This window comes from Podarcis bocagei, assembly GCF_964188305.1.
Source record: "Podarcis bocagei genome assembly, chromosome: 9".
In the NCBI taxonomy this organism is placed as follows: Eukaryota; Metazoa; Chordata; class Lepidosauria; order Squamata; family Lacertidae; genus Podarcis; species Podarcis bocagei.
In genome coordinates this window covers 44,593,426-44,599,484 of record NC_138134.1, presented here as the reverse complement: position 1 = coordinate 44,599,484, position 6,059 = coordinate 44,593,426, and the positions used below count along the sequence as shown (strand labels likewise).

The following is a 6,059-nucleotide window of genomic DNA, read 5'->3' as shown; positions in this document are numbered from 1 at the left end:
AGGAAGCTCGAGGCCGGAAAGAAGAGCTTCACTAATGACTAGGTTGCGCCACGCAGCGCAGCGGGATGGCGTCGTGCGCGGAATGGCGCGCGCACACTCCAGCTGCCGCGGCCCGCGAGGAGAAGCGAGCAGAAACACGCCGGAGAGGAGCCGGAAGGAAGCGCCTCATGGGCCCAGGCGCCCATTCTTAGAGCCGCTTTCCTGGGACTAAGCCCCACTGGGTAAGCACTCAGTGGTGCTGTCTTCTGAGTATTTTATTTTATCAAATTTGCATACCGCCCTTCATCCGCAGGTCGCAGGGCGGCTCACAACATAAAAACGCCACATGATAAAATACATGATAAACACACACACACAAACCGCCGCCCCCCAAAACATGCCTAGGATTGCACGGTAACTGGCGAAGCAGACGAGCGAATTTGGAGGTATATAAATCAACAGCCACGTAGATTCAACCTTGAAGTGAGAAAGAAGTAATAAACCGGAGCCCGGTTTTCATAGGGTGCTTCTGAATGGAGCCTTGTATCTCAAGCATAAAGGTCAGATCTGCACATTCATTATACTATACGGGATAAGGCTGTTCATTATATTGTATAAACTGATGGAAGTACCTTTATGATGTATCTGGTGCCAGTGTCACTGTCTCTCTCTCTCTCTCTCTCTGTGTGTGTATAAACACACATATATAAACACAAGCTAGGATATAGACATACCAAGAAACAAAACGATAATATTGAATGAGATTTGAAGAGTGCTTGCATGTCCCCCTTCTTGGAGGTCTTCAAGCACAGGCCAGACTAGGTGTCCTCTAAAAAAACAACCGACCAACTACATGAGAAGCTTCTGGCTTTTCACATTGTTTCTGGCTGGGAGCAAAAGGTCTTTCTAGGTCATTCCAGCTCTCCTCCTAGCACAGTACTTTGTCTCTTATTGTGGCAAACATTTGATGTCACATAGGAAATGTATAGCCATTGGATCAATATGTACAGCACAATCAGTTCATATCTACGGTACTTCATATCTACTGTGCTCTAGTTAAGTGTGTATATGATCGTAATCCCAAAGGTTACCTTTCCATTCTCCAGCACTTTGAACCTGAGGTTTTGCACACTTGAACCCAATGCTCTAGTCTAGTCATTGCCCATTGGGTAAGGAGAAGCTATTTGATAGGAAACTGAGGTTTGGACCAAAGTCATCAACCAAACAAAAGCATTCTTATCTGGGTTTTAAACAATGCACAACAAAGTATGTTCATGAACCCCCCCACCCCATTCCCCTTCTATACTGTTGCAAATAGTTTCTATTTTTTTAACTGAAGTATACTCATTCATCTGTGTTTAGTTACACTTTATCCAGCAGCCAATATATGACACATGCTTTAAGGAGAATCGCTCTCCTGTGCCAGTTAGAAATATTACTTCACTTTCCCTTTAGTGGTGCTTTTCCTGGTAGACCTAGTTCCCATCAAAAATAAAACAGAGCAGCAAAGTTGAAGAAGAGCTGAAGCTTCTTGGTTTTATCTGTCCCTGTACAATGTACCATTGTTGTCAACTACCATAGGATAGGAAGGGCACTTCGATTCCTAAAAGCAGATATATTCATTACTTACCTCTTTTCTGGGAATTAACATGAGGCACATAAAGGCTGCTGAGAAACACCTCTGTAGCTTACAGCATGTTTATACATCTTCCTGATAATCATCCATTCCCACACTTTTCAGTGCTTTTCCTCTTCACTTTCCAAATTGCAAAAAGTCTCATTCTTTTTTAAAGCTACTTTGTTGCACTCAGACTGGGGTGGGGAACCTCCAACCCACAGGCCAGTTTGGGCCTTACATGGGTCCCAGTTTGTCCCACAAGGCCATTTCCTGCAAACTACATATATACTTTTTCCATACCCAAAGTCATTTATGATGTATGGTGTGGACACAACCGGCATGCAACCAACCCCAGCAGAAAGCAGAGCGGAAGTCATTGCCTCTCAGCTAATGAGCAGTGACTTTGCAACTGCTGGATCAGCTGAGCAACCAAGTTCCCCATGAGAGACTCAATTGCACAGCTGATCCTTGCAGGAAAACAGCTTTGCCTGCCCTTGGCTCAGCACTTCCCAAGCTGCTGTTCCCAAGTGTCCAAAAGCCAGTTGGGCCTTTGACAGGTGAGTGGGACAACACACTTGTCAGGCATCAGCTGGGTTGTCCACCCACCTGCCAAAGGTGCCTTGGGGGTGGGGTGAGGACAGGTGAGGCCAAAAGGTGCCCCACCTCTGCTCTAGGGCAACAGGCCATTTTAATTCACTTTGGTTATGCAAACCTACATTTATGGTATGTGCTTGAATCCCTCCCATAAAGTAGTGACAGTCTGGAGGCTGCTTGTGTGGCAGCGGCTCAATGCAGAGATTTGTTATGTCAATTGGTCCTACTGTGTGCAGAGTGTTTTCTTGCCAACTTTGTGCAGAACTGCACAGTAGACTTTCCACATGGGGAACTTCCCAATTTGGATGATTTATCAGTACCCTAATCATTGCTTTTCTGCTTTAGGCTAGAAGTGAAAAAGGAACTCTAATTGCAGATTTCTAAGACCCTGTAGCCAAATGGGCAGTTGCATTACTCCCAGCTTCAGAGAAGGGGGGGGGGGTGATTTGCAGTGAAACCATTGTGTGTGGGAAAAGCGTTAAATACCCCCTCACTGTACTGAGGATAATGATTGCCCAAGCTGCAGGAAGGGAGAAAAACAGATATACAGGCAATACATTTAGGGAAGGGAAGGGTGGAAGTAATAGAGTTTACTAGTCCTAGAAAGGAGAGATTATAGAGAAGGAAATGGCTAGAGCACAATAGTCGTTGAGCAATTTATACAGATGATGGATCATCTACACCTGGGAAAATTACACAGCTGTTCCATTAAGTTTTTCAAAAAAAGCTATGGAGAAGATTGGAAGCAGGATGGGGAAGAAGAGGGAGACATTTTGTTTATTAGCTCTCTTCATATAAGCATAACTACTTCCTCTACAGATATTATACTCATGGGTTAGAGGGCTTTCTCTGCTGATTGCAACTTTGCCAACTCCTGGTTAGGATCCTAAATCTCTGGGCCAGATAGTCTTCATTTACAGCACAGTCTGGAGCAGCTGCCTCTCTGGGATGGGAAAGACCCAAGTAAGTGATTCTTTTAGAGGTTGAGGCTGTGGAAAGTAGGTTAGAGCATGGTGCTGATAATGCCAAGGTTGCAGGTTTGATCCCCATTTGGGACAGCTACATATTCCTGCTTTGCAGGGGGTTGGACTAGATGATCCTCAGGGCCCCTTCCAACTCTACAATTACACAATTCTATGAAAGGGAGAACAAATCTTATTTTGGCTTCTCTTCCAGGCATATTCCTCCCTCTAGGTCTAAGCTCCAGTCCAGAGGTTTCAAGAGCAGCACAGAGATGTTTGCAAAAGAGCTTTCAAACAGGCTTACACTAAGCTTTGGCTGTGTGCGCACCTGTTACCCTCAGGAGAAATGGTGCATACAGCCAGTGCTGAATAAAAGCCTGTCCCTGCCTATCGGCTAACATCACCCCCCCCCCCCGACAACAGCTAAGTGGCATGTGGGTTTTTAAGGCATTACACAGTTTCACAGGCTGGTTGTGTCCAACCCCTGCAGTACAGAATACATCTGCTGTGAAGATTATATGGGCAAAATGGGGAAAGGCAAGAGATTTAGAAATGAGGTGATGTGTAGGGCACAGAGGAGAGGCGAGTCAGAAGGCAAAAGAGAGATGGGCAAACTTCTCCCACCATAACAATGAGTTGGCAGGTGCTATTTCTTCATAATACTATGGAGAAATGGCACCTGTAAATGCAGTGAATTTGGAGAGAAAAGGAACATGGGAGATAACTGGTACAGATGAATGATGTGATGGCAAACTCACAGTATGCAGAAAGTATAATAGCACAGTTTAAGCTCCCACTCTGGCAGAAGACTGTGAGACTTCCCAGGAGCTCACCAGAGCCCATTTACTAGGCCTCTTTTGTTCTCATGCTATATGCCTGCAGAGAAAGTCATAACAGAAAAACATCCCTATAAACAATGGCAGCAGTGGGCTAGGAGCTTTATACACGCCTCTTCGCCTCTTCTCCTTTTCCCTTACTTTTCATACTTTGCCAATGCTAAGTTACTTAAACCTTTAAATAGTTTTATTTAATGAATGTGTAGTAACTCTGGAAAAGTGGTGATGGCACAGACATTGTCCTAGGCCACCTTTCCCAGAATGAGAATGAGGAGGCAGATTGGGAGGTGGAGGTTTGCTGCCATTGTGTTAGCAGTAGCATAGCATTGAGACTAAAGGGTGGGGAGAGCTGGGGGTGTAAGGAAACCAAGTGGAGTCCAGGAAATGCTAAATTGCTGCCCTACTTTAGAGAAACTATTGCATCAGTTTCTCTAACAGGTGGGCTAATGTTGACTACATTGAAATAGTTAGTACCTGTTGTTTGTGCTCCTCTAACCACAACCTGAGCCTTCTGCTGTAGTTTCCTTCTTTAAAGAATGTGGCCATTATCTTAGTTCCTCGCAAGCACTTTTAAAAGCCAACCCAATTAATTTTGAAGTCCTGGCATAAAGTCCCAGTTGCTGGGACCCCATTCCTTTTGAAATTTCTCATCATCATTTCTAATTCTGCTTCTTCCTTTTGATCAGCCCTTGTTTCTAATAATCCAGTCTATCTCGCAGTCTTTTGTCTGAATAACCTCACACTTGAGAGACAAATCTAGATCCCAATCTGGGCTTTGAGCAGCTATGCTCAGCTGCTCAACGGGGGGCATCTGGCAAATTGATGAGTGTGGCTCAGCCACTTCAGTGTGTCATTCATCAAACATTCCTGGAAAAACTGTGACCAGCTACAATGGCTGTTTATGGGCAGAGAGTCACTTCTGAGAGATGAACTCTCATTGCTGCTTGGGGAGTTAATATGCCTCCAACATTCCCATCTCGCTGATTAACTGCTCACTTTGGGGAGTGGACAGGTCCTTCCATAATGGAAGTTTAGGGGAAAGGTAAGGAAGGTGGTAAGATCTGAGATGGGCTTATCTCCTTTCCTCTTAGTGCTCAGGAAGATTCAGAATTTCAGTTGCATTTCAGGGTAAAGAGAACTACAGAAACCCTCTAAGAGATTTGGGTTGCAATCCTGTACCCTCTTAGTGGGAAAAAGGCCCACTGAACCCCACTGAGTAGACATGTCCATGATTGCACTGTCAGTTACATTTGACTCTTGGTGTAACACTCACCCTGGTGTGGCCAGATGTAACAAAGGATTGGATTATCCAACCATTAATTCCTATGGTAACAAACCAACTGTACTTTGCCAACTCTTTAGTATTGCAAAAGCCTTTCTTTCCTGCGTGCTGGCTCCCCATAGGCATCTGATTGGGCATTGTGAGTCTCTGGTCTGATCCAGCAGAGCTCTTCTTATGTTCAGATCTGGCAGACTAAGCTTGTCCTACAGACATGACTTTTTAGACATTTAAAAAAACACCAAACAAATGGATTCATTGATTCAGAGTGTCTTTCTCAAAATTCCATTGAGTACAACCCTTGTCTCATGACAATATATTTGATGCAAGTTAGTTTCAGAGGTGCCTTTTGGTCCAAAGTTAGCCAGTGTGCTTCTTGGCCAAACATGGGTTTGGATTCAAACCATGTCCATGTCTGTACAGTCCCTTCAGTGTATTGCATGACCTGCTGTGCTAATTAGAACTATGATAGACCCACAGTGAAGTTAAATGTTGCATGTTCCTCCAAGAGGACTCATAAAATTCAGTGGATTTAATAAAATCTTTAAAAAGGAAATTATAAAATAAAAAAGCATTTTATTTAACAGAATAGTTAAACCACTTGCAGGTTAACACAAATGGAAGAAGCATGGGAATTCCAAGTTAAGGCATGTTTGCACTATATAAACAGTAAACATGCTCTACACTATATATTTTTTGCATATTGTGCTACTATACAACTCGTCTGTATGTGGCTATTTATTGTATTGATTGTTATATTTCATTGATACTGCCCTGGTTTGTATGTCACA

At 43.9% G+C, this 6,059-nt stretch overlaps 1 long non-coding RNA gene across 1 annotated transcript in view; it reads left to right on the top strand.

Annotated features, from left to right (window-relative positions):
* Nucleotides 1–115: 115 nt before the first annotated feature.
* The window catches only part of LOC308595261, a 46,779-nt gene continuing 40,835 nt past the window's right edge, over nucleotides 116–6,059 (top strand). Inside the window, exon 1 of the long non-coding RNA XR_014011959.1 lies at nucleotides 116–221. This is a non-coding gene — a long non-coding RNA (uncharacterized lncRNA). The remainder of the gene's footprint in view (nucleotides 222–6,059) is intronic.